This window comes from Orbicella franksi, chromosome 10 (assembly GCF_964199315.1).
Source record: "Orbicella franksi chromosome 10, jaOrbFran1.1, whole genome shotgun sequence".
Lineage (NCBI taxonomy): Eukaryota > Metazoa > Cnidaria > Anthozoa > Scleractinia > Merulinidae > Orbicella > Orbicella franksi.
The window spans coordinates 13942082-13955880 of NC_138154.1; the positions used below are offsets into that span (position 1 = coordinate 13942082).

The 13799-nt window shown below is 42.8% G+C and overlaps 1 long non-coding RNA gene and 1 pseudogene across 1 annotated transcript in view; both read left to right on the plus strand.

The window, feature by feature from the left end:
- The window catches only part of LOC145499316 (uncharacterized), an 83068-nt gene that overhangs the window by 60223 nt on the left and 9046 nt on the right, over window positions 1–13799 (plus strand). The window lies entirely within an intron of this gene.
- On the plus strand, window positions 6418–10705 carry LOC145500094 (uncharacterized; annotated as a pseudogene).

A 13799-nucleotide genomic window follows, 5' to 3' on the forward strand; every position in this document is an offset into this window, starting at 1 on the left:
ATGGAAGGCACATACTTCTTCTGATTCTGCATCATCAGCTGGGCCATTTCTCCAGAAATATTTGAGTTTAGTGGGGTCAATCCTAGGTAACACTGAAAATATATAAAGTACAACAAGAAATTAGTTTTAAAGAGAGAAATATTGGTAGTCAACTCTTTATTAGACAAAACCTGTTTGAAGAGGCCTATGATAGTTTTCAAATTAATTTTCAGATTTAAACTAACAGGCCTAATTTGTCTCAAGTCCCTGGCTGATGGCCAATAAAGGCAAAAAGGAAAAGAATAAAAAATCTTGACCTCCAGGCCTGTTATTATATGAATATAGTAAAGGGATTATATAAGGTCTAGACTATTAAATAGGGAGTATTTTAAGAAATTTATCGTAAATTGATTGAGTTCCATAGTCCTAACTGGAACACCAAAACAAGTGTTTTTGTATTAATAGAAACACTTTGTTTCCATTTGGCTTTTATATTTTAAAGCTTTATACGTTGTACCTTTCTTTTTGCTTCAATGCTATTACAAATAGCCTTTTACTATATCCCTTGAAAATAGGCTATTTTATATGGGAGCACCTCATATGTGTATTCCCATCCTATTCATGCTCTCCCGTTTGGGAATTGTTCATTATTTTTCATTTTTATTTTTACTAGTATTTATCACGAGTATGTGTGTACATTTGTCTAGGGGAGGGGCAGGGAAAAGAGGTAGTGGTGTTTGTATCTAAAATCAGTGCAATTATCCTACCCTTTCTGATTTCTTTTCCATCTCCTTGGAGAACATGTGAGGGATGTGGTTGTTAACGACATCTTTGAACTGCTTGAATGGATAAAGATACTTGGAGACAATCCTAGATACCAACACTGAGCAATCTGCCTTAAAAGAAGTCTGTACTGCCTTTGCTGGAAGTAGCTGAGGGATGGGCAAATCACTGAGGCATGCCTGAGGGGAATGGTCATCCAGTAAAGGATCACAGGTCACCCTGTCCTTGATGGCATGTTGGTGTGTCCAATGCACGGATTGGTTTGAACTTGTCTTTGTTTAAATTCGTGATTTGATAGACAAGTCAAAGTTGTCAGCCACAATTCTGAAAAGATTAAAACAAGAAAATCAGTGTTCTGATTCCCTGCAAGATTAGGGACTGTGCAATAATTATCAGGAGGTGAGGTTGGAAAATGGTCTTCAAGTAGGAAAATATCAGGTAATAACCCCTTTCTATAGGAGTGAATTGAGTTATTTCCCCCCTGCCCCCCCCTCTGATCAGTGAGAAATTTTGTATGACAAAGAGGAGGGGGTGACTGACTTGGTTGATAATTATAGACACCTTTAAAGACATCCCAAAAGCCTGGTTTAGGGAAAAGTCTCTTGTTAAGGTCCCAGTAAAGTTGATCTTGTTACTCATAAATATCAGCAAAAGTACATTGATATGCTGATATCACCATGACACACTTTAATTGATAGGAGGAGTGGGGATGGTGGAGGACAATGATGTTTTGATGTTTTCTGGAGGACAATGATGTTTTGTCGACATGCCAACAAGTCAAAACAATGCGAAGACCTACAAAACTAACGTTACTATTTAAATCACTTACCTGTACCTTGGAAGTGTTTTGAAAGTGTCCGATGCTGAAGAAATTGCCACTTCAAGGGCAGCGGGAGTACTACAGGATGATCCAATTAACTCTTTGCATGTTTCATAATTTTCTGCTGAGAAATTATCATAATCTTGGAGCACAGGGCGTCGAAGGTCATAGAAGTCAATTTCCATGGCATCGTCATCATTGGTCATGGGTGCAGGGACTTGTTTCTCTTGAACTTCCAACAGAAGAAATTCACATTTCTTGGCTGCTTCCAAATTATTTTTCCACGGACAAACTAGGGAGTCATGTTCCTTAGCCATTTGCTTTTGTTTGGAAATAGGAGCGGAATGTGACATGCAAATGCCAAGTTGATTCAGGCGAGTAAAATCTTGGCTCTTCGCACCACTATGTAATAGGACAACAGAAATTCGGTAAGCTAGGGCAGACATCTTCTCGGTCCTAAATTTTGCCAAAGCAGATGAGCATAGTGCCAGGACGTTTGCGGCTTTTTCAGGCTTTGTTTTTGTTCCTCTGGCAGCTGCTCCTCTAATTGCGGAATTCCAGAGGGGACACATTACTGATACCTCATTGCACACGAGTTTGTTAGAAAACGCTGCCATTTCTGCTGGAGATGTGTGCTTCAAAAGGGAATTGTCGGAACGACAATACTCTTTCAGTTCATTTGAGATCGAAGATTTTACCTGTCCACATACAAAAGGCTGCAACTCTTCGCATTTGAAAATCAGACTTATAGCAGTACCAAAGTTTCCAAGTGCAAAGTTTTTGACAATATTTGCCACGTTTTTGGGAGCTTGTTTGTGCCTCTTCCCTGAGGGAAAATTCAGGATAACATCCACTTGGAGCTGATCTTTTTGGGTAGCCTCCTTCTCGATCTCGTTCCCGTCTTCGTTCTCAATTGTGTCGTCCGCTACTATATTTAATGGAAAAATCTCAGATTCCGTGAGCACGGTTGGAACTGCACGGTCGATATTTGGGCTGACGAGAAGCAACGGGCGTTCCGCTTAACACGCAGGATTTTCCAGGGAAAGGTGAAAACTTAACTGCTTTGATGTCGAAGCCGATTCCCTCTTTGCGGCTGGAGTGTTTGGCTCGATCCTCTCACTGAACAACAACGGGCGTTTCGCAGGCGGTAAACACGCGGGGTTTTCCCGGAGAAGGGATGACTGTTTTGAAGTGGATGGTGAGCTATAGGCACGAGGTTTTTTGATGTTTCTCTGCGGTGAAAGATTGTTCATTCGTTTCAAACGCTGCTCTCCCTGACTTTCCTCGTCGGTGTTTTCGCGATTAAGAGCTGTCCTGATGAACTCGATCAAGGTACTTGCATTGCGAATCTTCAACGCGCACTTCGCGCAAACACGGGAAGATTTCCCATCTTGTGGATCCACTTCAACATCAAGATGTATTTTCAACAGATCTGCCAAGGGAATTTTGTCAACTCCAGCCCTTTGAGGGATCTTAAATAGATTTTTGGTCGAAATGTACTTATTCTTTCCCCCGAAATCACCGACTGAAATTTTAAAATAAATGCCACAAAGACGGCACGCATCTGAATAATTGGAATTCTCTACGGGCTTTGCCGCTTTTTTCGGAGTCAGAGAAGAGTTCTTCCGTCCCGCATTCATTCGACTCAACTTAGTAAACCTTCAAAAAGTTTCGAAATTCACAACACAGTAACATGTAATCATATCATATTTCCCTGATTTGACAGGTTTATTCTCAGGGGAGGAGATTGTTAATTGATTTGATTAACAGAGGCGCCAAAATTCTGCCACGCCCCTTCAACACGGGACAGAGGGAAGCTGTTACAGTCTCCCTATTTTTTCCGCCAGCCGTGCCCTCCACCACCCCTACCCACGGACATTTTGTACTCTCTCCAGTTTCGCACGCATCAAAAGACTAAGATGGCGGCCCGTCGAGCTCAACGATCGACCTCTACGATCTCACGGAAAAATAGGGGACTGTGAACAGTCTATACACTAGGCTAAATTGCTCTCATTTTTGTAGCGCATAAATTAAAATGTCATCTGAGCGCGCGACAAACTTAATAGGTACTTTATCTCAATCGGTACAACGTGTCAAATTGTGTAACGCAATTGAATTCCAACAGTATAAAAATGTACGTTTTAGTGACGATTTTATTTCGTCACCAATATTTGTAATTGATTATATATTGGCCAAGTGTAAAAACGAACAACAGTTACAGAACTGTTGCGGTTTTGATATATGTCAAAGGTGTCATACACCAAACTTGAAAATTTCATTTTAGTCTCGTCATAGAAACAAAAAATCTTATGCATCAGTCAATTCCAGCAGTGCCCATCCTCCCCCCCCCCCCCCCCGAGCTAACCCACGGGCATAAGCATTTTTTGCTAAAAAGAAATGAGCAAATTCCCCGGCGTGGGGACACACAAGCTGTCTAAACGCTCCGGGATGGGGACGAAGAAAGAGAGGGTAAATGCCCCGCCCCCGAGATCGTCGCCTTCCAACACCTCTGCAGTTTTTTATTAATCAGTGAATAAAGCGCTCAACATTTCAGTATTTTAATGCAACGGTAACACTTCAAGGACAACAGTACGTGTTAGTTGATTCTGATTATATTTATTTCTTTATATTTTGTTTTTAACAGTTTGCTAGAGGATAGCGTGACGTTAAATATTTTGCTGTATAAAAAACCATTTGTTTTGAATATTTCGACTAGAATAACGACAATCCTGTTAACAATGTTTACAATAAAACAATTATCATTGTTTTAGAAATCTCACAACTTTAATATTTTATTTCAATACTTGATTATAAACATTTCGTTGAAGAAATACCTAAAATTGAGAAAACATACCTTTGAAAACATCTACAAGTTTCTCTAGTCCCTGACGGACAAGTCATTGTTCGACAAACGCCTCGTCTTTCCCGATGAACTCATCCATGGCACTTTCGAAAACACGTGTGTCAAATGCCCGGGGGTCGCCTCGGGGTACGCAAATGCCCAGCCCCCGGGCCGCGATAAAATTGCGAATGCCCTACCCCCGAGACTGACAACGTGAACAAATGCCCCGCGGTTGCCCGGGAGGAGGGGGATGGGCACTACTGGAATTGACTGATGCATTATTACTTTGACTTTTTACAAAACAGGCTCTTCATTTTGTATCAGATCACGTTTACATTTCAAAGGTTTGTGCCGTTATGGCTGTTCGAGAAAGCTGTTGCGCAGGTCAAAAGATGACTTATCTTTAAATTTTTGTTAAATGAGCAGTCCCTACATTAGATTAAGTGTTCATTTAAATGTGTCGGAGTTTGAGTAATAATTTTTGCTCTGTTAGCACAGCTCCGATGTTTTCGCCACTTTAATTAATAGGGCTCACACTTGTGCACTTAAGGTAACCCTAGGGACACCTGCATGACCTTTTACTACAACAACAACAATCAGCAGCCCACGGGCTCCTGCAACAATTTGTTGGTAGTTCCATATATAGATGGCAAAGCTGACATAATAACAAAACTACGAAAATTAAACTACTGTGCTAAGCCATTTGAATCAAGTTATAAAAACAAACTAATCACAAAATCGCTCATATTCAAGACTCGTTTCTATATAAATACACCTGTTGTAACCGCAACCTTCCTGTAACCTTTCCGCAACCTTTCGATGTGTACACATCGCCAAAAGCACCTTGACCGAGCCTCTTTTTAACTTGAAGAGCGTTACAATCAAAGACTTTTACGTGCGCAATACTTTCCGCAGAAGATTGTTGCTTTTTAAGAATTGGGGAAGCTTGAAATTCCGAAAAAAACGACATTCTCAACGCAGGGATGCATGTGAAAGTGATAACGTAATTTTCCTGGGAAAATCAAATTCTTGTAGCACGTGGTAAATAAATTTGCGAGTCACGCACAGTTGAGCTTTGCGCCTTTATATGATAAGGACAGTAAAGCAAAGTAATGAAGCAACGTCATCGTAATTTGCTCATATGCTTTTGAAAAATAGAATATTGGTTACGACAAATTATACTAAAATCGTCACTAAAACGTATATTTCTATACTGTTGGAATTTCATTGCGTTACACAATTTGACACGTTGTACCAACTGAGATAAAGCAACTGTCAAGTTTGCCGCGCGCTCAGATGACATTTTAATTTATGCGCTACAGAAATGAAAGCAATTTAGCCTAGTGTATAGTCTTTCCTGAAGAAAAAAGGTTTTAGACCGGTGGGTTTTTGTCTTAGACCAGTGGGTCTTCGTTTTAGACCAGTGGGTCTTCGTTTTAGACCAGTGGGTCTTCGTTTTAGACCAGTGGGTCTTCGTTTTAGACCGGTGGGTCTTCGTTTTAGACCGGTGGGTCTTCGTTTTAGACCGGTGGGTCTTCGGTCTTCGTTTTTGGGTCTTCGTTTTCGACACATCGGAGACGCCTTAGATAAAGTCGAGAAAGCGTACAATGACCTGGTAGTCAAGCATGAAGACTACACGAAACTCATAGATGATGATACGAAGTTTGAAGAAGCTGAAATTTGGATGGAAGAATGTCAGGGTTCCTTCATGAACTATGTTATGCGGGCTAAGATGTATTTTGAAAGTTTAGTTAGCCAAGAGCAACAAACAAACACCAGCGGAACACCAGCGGAATTTCAAGTATGCAATCTGGAATGGATGTTGTTTCCGGTCCCACCTTTAATGATAATGAACAGATCCCTATTGTTAATTCTGGGCAGGAAAACTCAAAACCACCCCTAAGTAATGGTAACAATAGTTTGAATGGAAATGTACCAAGTTCCAAATCTCGTTAACTATCCTAGTACTTCAGGTAACGCCTGTGGTTTTAAGATGGTAAAGCCAAAATTGCCAAAGTTCGCTGGAGACGTGAGAGAGTATGCGACTTTTAAAGCAGATTTCAAACACGCAATGGAAGCCCGGTACACCAAACGAGATTCAATCACGTTTTTACGTACATGTCTCCATGGAAAGCCCCTGAATTTAATTAAAGGCATGGGCACAGATTATGACGCCGCTTGGGAATATTTGGATTCCATTTACGGCGATCCGCGATTCGTCTCGGTCACTATAAATATGGGTTATTGACCAAGTGTGAGGTCAAGATGGCTGAATATTGGCTAAGTTCTTTTTTTGCGTGTTTATGGACCGAGACGGAGTCGAGGTCCATAAACTTGCAAAAAAAGAACGAGGCCAATATCCAGGCATCTTGACCGAACAAGCTTGGTCAATAAAGGACTTATTATATGGCTTTCGGGGAAATTTTTCTTGCGGGACGCGGCGGATAGTCCCGAGCGGGCAAGATAGCTCCATCTTGCCCGCTCGGGTAACCAATCACAGCGCAGGATTTGATTCATCTTGCCCGCTCACGGAGCTAGCCATATAATAACACAAGATATCGTTAAGTTCCGCGCGGCAGGACGGAGAAGATGCTAGATTTTGTGATCTAGCGCACTTAGTTAGGCGGTGTTTTAACACTCTAAAGGAAGTGGGCGTTCCCAGCGATATGGATAACAGCCACATGTTGTCCATTATTGAACAAAAAATGTGCGCTGACGATCGGAAAGTGTGGTCTAGAGAACTGGAACCGGGCCGGAAAGAAGGCGACATTACAAAGACTCATAGACTGGATGACAGTGGAGATGAAGTCACGCATGCGTGCAACAGCGCCATTGAGAACCGGTTCAAGCACCCGTTCAGTTAATCATTTCCTGAAAGATGAGAGCAGTAAAGGTAACGTAACATGGCACAAATGTTGGATGTGTCGAAACTCAGCCAGCGTTCAACCAGCGAAACGTTCAACCAGCGAGTCGCATACTGTTTGTCAAATACGCTACGCCGGTAGACCTATCTGATTTCTGGAAAACAGAGTCCATGGGGGTCGAGGTAAGGCCATGCGTCTGTGAAGCCGACAAGCTAAGCCAAGTGGAAAGAGAAGAAGCCGAAGTCGTAAGCAAATCTTGCCAGAAAATTGGACAGCAGTGGATGATTCCATATCCTTGGAAGAGGGATCCGAATCTTCTTCCTGATAACAGATTGCTAGCGTTGAAACAGCTAGAAGCAACAGAACGTCGCCTAAAGTCGAACCTAGATCAAGCCAAGGCATATGACGAGCAGATGACCGAAATGGTGAAGATGAATTTCTGCAGGAAGTCATCAGAAGACGAAGTAAAGAATTACAAGGGCCCTGTACACTACATACCGCACCACGCAGTAGTCAGACCAGAAAGGAAAAGCACGCCCGTTCGTGTTGTTTTTAATTCGTCCTCCGTGTTCCAAGGTTATAAATTGCATGACTATTGCATGAAGGGTCCAGACCTGCTGAGCAACCTATTTGGCGTGGTCCTGCGTTTTAGAGAAAGAGAAGTCGCTCTGGTAGGAGATATATCGAAGATGTACCATCGCATCTTTATACCCGAACCAGATCAACAGGTTCATCGTTTCTTATGGAGAAACCTCGAAACCTCCCGCGAACCAGACGTGTATGTCAAAACTGTATTCACCTTTGGTGATAAACCGGCCCCAGCGATGGCACAGACAGCACTGAGGAAAACTGCAGAAGAAAGCAAGATTACCCACCCTAAGGCATCCGAAGTCATAACGAAAAACGCTTATATGGATGATATTTGCGATTCTGTTGACACAGTAATGGAAGCAAAACAGCAAACTGAGGATATAGACACTGTTTTAGAGAAAGGTGGTTTCAGAGTCAAAGGTTGGATCTCCAACAAGCCCGTAAGAAGTCCAAGTCAGAATGAGAAGATGGATATGGCAACGATGTTTCAAGGATCAGTTGAAGAGAATGTTCTGGGCATTACATGGAACAATCAGTCAGACACTTTATCGTTCTAGGTGAACTTTGAACTAATAAACCAAATAACAGAAGCTGAACAGCGACAATCCGAGGTTAAGTTAACGAAGAGATTGTTACTAAGTCAAGTCGGGCGGATCTACGATCCTGTTGGATTCGCCGCCGCGTTCCTTATAAGAGCCAAGATTGGAATGCAAGTTCTTTGGCAAACTGGAGTTGACTGAGACGAGGAACCCCCGCCTGCAATCCGTTACAAGTGGATCGACCTGTTCAAAGAGATGAAGGAACTTAACAAGATAACCTTTAAGAAAAGTTTGTGCTGTGCGAATGCAACCGAACCACCAATGCTGTGCGTATTCTCAGACGCGTCACAAGATGCTTTTGGAACTTGTGCCTACATCCGCCAGAAAACAAACGGTGACAAGTACCAGGTCAGATTGATTGCAGCGAAGTCACGAGTCGCACCCTTGAAGCAGTTAAGCGTACCGCGATTGGAGCTACAGGCCGCAGTCCTCGCTTCCCGTCTAGCCAAAGCTATAGAGCAGGAGTCCAGGCTGCAATTCAAATCCGTGAAGCTTTTCACTGATAGTTCGATAACGCTTGCTTGGCTACAAAGCCCTTCACGTAGCTTCAAGCCATTTGCGTCCTCACGTGTAGGAGAAATCCAGAGCAACACCGATCCGAGTCAGTGGAGACACATCCTCGGTGAAGTGAATGTGGCCGATGATGTTTCAAGAGGAATACGAGTTCTTACAACTGCCTGAAGAATTCTGGCCTCAAGAAATAGTGAAAGTTGTCTCAGAGGAAGATATGGAACGTCGTCATGTGAAAGCAGTCTGCCAACTAAAGAAAGTGGAACAAGTCATCAACCCTGAGAAATTCTTTAGCTGGAGAAAATTGATACGGGTAACCGCACGTATACAAAGGCTAGCCAAGAAGATAAGTTTATGAAAGCACGCTCAAGAAGGAAGAAACGATCCACTAGCCCCTGAAGAACTAGAGAGTGCAGAGACATTCTGGATCAAAGCAGCTCAAAATGATTTGCATCGTCGAAAGGATAAGGGAGAGTTCAAGTCACTGAGCCCGTTTCTGGATGGTAAAGGTGTAATTAGAGTTGGGGGAAGAGTGGACGAGGCTATCGTCTCCTATGACACGAAACACCCCGCCCTTCTTCCAAGTGATCACTGGGTCTCCTGGTTAATAACAAGACATGCCCACCAGTACGGCCATAACGGGGTAGCAGTTACGACCGCCAGAACAAGAAGGAAGTTTTGGATTTTGAAAGAAAACAAACTAAGCAAGGCAGTGAAGTTCAAATGTGGATTCTGTAGAGAAATGGCACACAAGGCGGAGACTCAATTGATGGCAAATCTACCCGCCCTTCGCTTAGCTCCGTATACCCCACCGTTCTACATGACCGCGTGCGACTATTTCGGGCCTTATAACGTCAAGATCTCAAGAAAGAAGACCGGAAAGCATTGCGGAGTTTTGTTCACATGCCTAAACACAAGAACTGTCCATTTGGAAATGGCAGTGGACCTTACAACAATGGAGTTTCTTCAAGTCCTGAGAAGATTCTTAGCCATACGAGGTCGACCAGCAGTCATACTGAGTGACAACGGCTCTCAGTTCGTTGGTACCGAGAAAGAACTGCGTCAGATGATAGGCGACATAAACGAGGAAGAAGTTAAAGAGTTCTGTGGAGAAAAGGGGATGCAGTGGAAGTTTATCACGCCAGGTGCCCCGCATCAAAATGGTTGTGCAGAAGCGCTTGTTAAAACATGCAGGAGTGCCCTGAAGAAAGCTGTCGGCAGTCAAGTGCTAACTCCATTGGAGCTGTACACAATTCTACTGGAAGTGGCTAATCTGGTAAACCAGCGACCAATCGGTAGGATACCAAATGACCCGGACGACGGCACTTACATATGCCCAAACGACATACTTCTAGGACGCGCGTTGTCAGAAATTCCACAAGGGCCTTTCAAGGGAACAAAGAACCCACGCCACAGGGTGGAATTCGTGCAGAAAATTATTGATTCATTTTGGAAGCGCTGGAACAGAGATGTGTTTCCGTCACTTGTACCTAGGAAGAAATGGCAGGTGGGAAAGCGGAACGTGAGACCAGATGATATCGTTGTAGTATCAGATCCCAATGCTCTCCGAGGGAAATGGTCAATTGGAAGAGTGTTAGAAGTGTACGCAGGACCTGACGGTCGAGTGCGAAATGTTGAAGTCAAGACATCCACGGGACTGTATAGCCGACCCATAACCAAGACCGCCGTCATACACCCTGCAGAAGGTGATGACTAGCCAGAAGATGTTAGAGATCAGGACTACGCCCTTATCGGAGCGGAGAATGTTTCGTTGATTAATATCAACTTCGTTTATTGACATTTGATTATTAGTTAGTCGCGTGATTGACAGCCGATGGCGTAATCGCTAAGTAAGTTGATCTTTAAGTTAGAATGACACGTTTTCAAAACCACGAAATCAGAGACAAAGGTCATAAAGCGTTTTGTACCTTACGTTGAACATCGCCAACCAGCAGTGTTTTACTGCTCGATCTGCCGACCCGTTTCGCTGACCTGTTACCGAAATACGTTTGACTGGATATCGCCACAGAAGTAAGTGACCGTTTGTTTATGTAACCCGTTGAATTTTGAGAATTATAGTTTCAATGTAATTTCATGAATCGCTCGCTATTAGGTTTCTTAAGAATTACGTATCTTATGTATCTTCCTTATCGATCGAATAAAACAATACAAAGATTATACGATTCCGTATCCAGTCATTCATCCGAAAACCTTTCTTTCCCCTGGACCAGTAGGTAGGCGGGTTATTTTCCTAGTATTTACAACGGAAATTGTTAACCGCCTGCCAGGGTAACCCTAGCACACAGATAGGGTAGCCCGCCTACCCGGGTAACCCTGGCTGTCTCGTAAACACGACGAAGGAAAAAAGAGGAAATGCGTGAGTGCTAGGGTAACCCGCTTGCTAGGGTAACCCACTTGCTAGGGTAACCCTCTCTCCTTGTAAACAGACCCTATATAATTTTTGAAAACGTTACGTCTAACCTTCCGCCATTTTGTTACATCATTACCAACGAGCTGTGACGTTATTAAGGAACATGTGACCGGTTTAAAAATAAAGTGGAGTTCCGAATTCCGGGCAGATTTCGCTGTGTTGAAGAACGAGAGGGGGCCAAAAAGAAAGATAAGGTACGTGCAGTAAGATGTGACAATACTGCCGAACCAAGAGGGGAATAAGTATGCACAAGATTACTTTTGAGGAGTCGACCTACTGACCGGTAAGAGAGAAGATGAACGAAATGGGTTGAGAGTGAAAGACATCATTGTCGCAATCCCAGGCTCTGACCTTTCCAAAAGTTTGGAGAATGTTCAAAATAGTGGCGGAGAAAACAGTTCGCAGCGTTCAGTGGGTGATTTTATTTTGGAAAGAAGGACAGTGATCCGAGTGAAAGTTCTCAAAAGTGACCAACTGTCGAAAAATTTGCTAAACAGGCAACCAATTCAACTCGTAAGAGGCCGGCCATGACAATAAATCAACTGATGAACGGTGCGTACAAAACTCCAATTGGTACATTGTATTGTAAAGATCACCAAAATTGATCCAAACCGTGAGTAGTTGGTCTTTGTTCCTGTTTTATTGATATATTTTGATTGTGTTACGTATTGACATGCTACAATGAGCGATTTTTAAAGAAAAAAATATCCTAACCTCGAAAAAATAGGTGTCATATTTACATCCTTGCCTCTCCATAACGGTAGCCTAGGTAGCGGACGATTTAAAAACAGGGAAGGAGGGGGACCTTTTTTGCAACGCAGACTACATAATAGCCACCTCTCTACAACGGCCACTTTCCTCTGTCCCCAGGGTGGCCCTTATGGAGAGGTTCGCGGCTGGGATAGCTATTATGAGATTTAATAGATAGCTGAGATAGTGAGCTGAGATTGTGGCAGGATATTTGTCACGCGTCACGGAAGGTCGCGACTGCAATAGCAACAATGTTTATATGATCATATGTGTTAGTATACCTAAACTTAAATGTACAAAGTATAAAGCGCAGGTTGAGATTTTGTTTGATACTTCGCAGTTTAGTTTGAAGGCATATTTATGGAAAGCAATGGTGTGAAAACTAATAGAAGTCCAAACCAGATGTTTACACACACCCTTAAATCAAGCTGGAGTATACCTAGCTATTGCCGGTTTTCATATGACGTCATCATTTTCCAAAATTAAAAGTAACCAATCCTTCTGAAGTTTTAGTTTCATCAGATAGAAGACCCTCTAAGATCTTGACGTTTTACAACGTTTAAGTTTGACAGGGTTCCACATTTTATTATAGAGAACGATTGAATTTAAAAGTATTTGCGTTGCGTGACATTAAAATGGCGGCCCGAGAGGGCTTCCGCGTAATATAAGGTCAGAAGAGGAGTTATCGTTCACGTTTTTGCTCACTGAACAGTTCAATTATCCGGTAAAATCATAAATGTTCTTGTGACATCGCAGCCTGCGAACAGGCTCTTCGATTCCAGTGAGTTGTGTTTGTTTGCTTATTGTGCTTTGTTTTTTTATTTGTCTATTTTTCTTGTGTGTGTGTGTCTGTGTTTTTTTTGCGATCGGAAACTCGAAAATGAACGATAGCTCATTAAACAAAGGAAGACCCACCATATATCTTTCCTTGGAGCCAGTTTTTTAACGTGTTTGCCTGTCCCTTCTAGCTGAAGACTCAACTTTTCCGGGCAAACTGGTCTGAGGTCAGTGTTACACAGTTCAACTCCTGTCCCTCCTCGAGATCCTCACGCACACTTTCGCTTGTTAGACTGATTAAAAGCAGTCTTCTATCTCCTCACAGCAATAGCATTTGCTTACGTTTGTCAGGAGATCGCAGCAACAGCTCCCACAGGTACACCTGCGTGTGAAATAAGTTGTTCGAAAGTTAGGCAAACTGCTGTTTTCAGGTTACTTTCCATAGATTCAGCCATTTTGTAGATTGAGCATCACTCGAACATTCGCGACCAGAGATTGTTGGCAAGGCCGACTTACAAATCGCTCTTGCCTCCGCACATCGCTTTCCAAGCGCTTTTTCAAATCTTTCTTAAACCATGCGTTTTCTTTCGGCTTCCTACTGAAGTTTTCGAGCCACCTTTCTCATCTCCATCGGGCAGAAGCTCGTCTGCGTACGCCGTACCAGCGAATCGTTTCTTGTTTTTGGATTCAGAAACACACGATCCTCCATTCACGACATTTTACACATACAAATAGGAAATAACGTTCGATTGTTCGCCTTTTAATTATCAGTCGCATTGTAAGCCCGTCAAGCTTTCGGATCAGAGGCGAAGGTATACTAAAGAAATTTAAAAGGTAAAAAACGCGGTGGCCT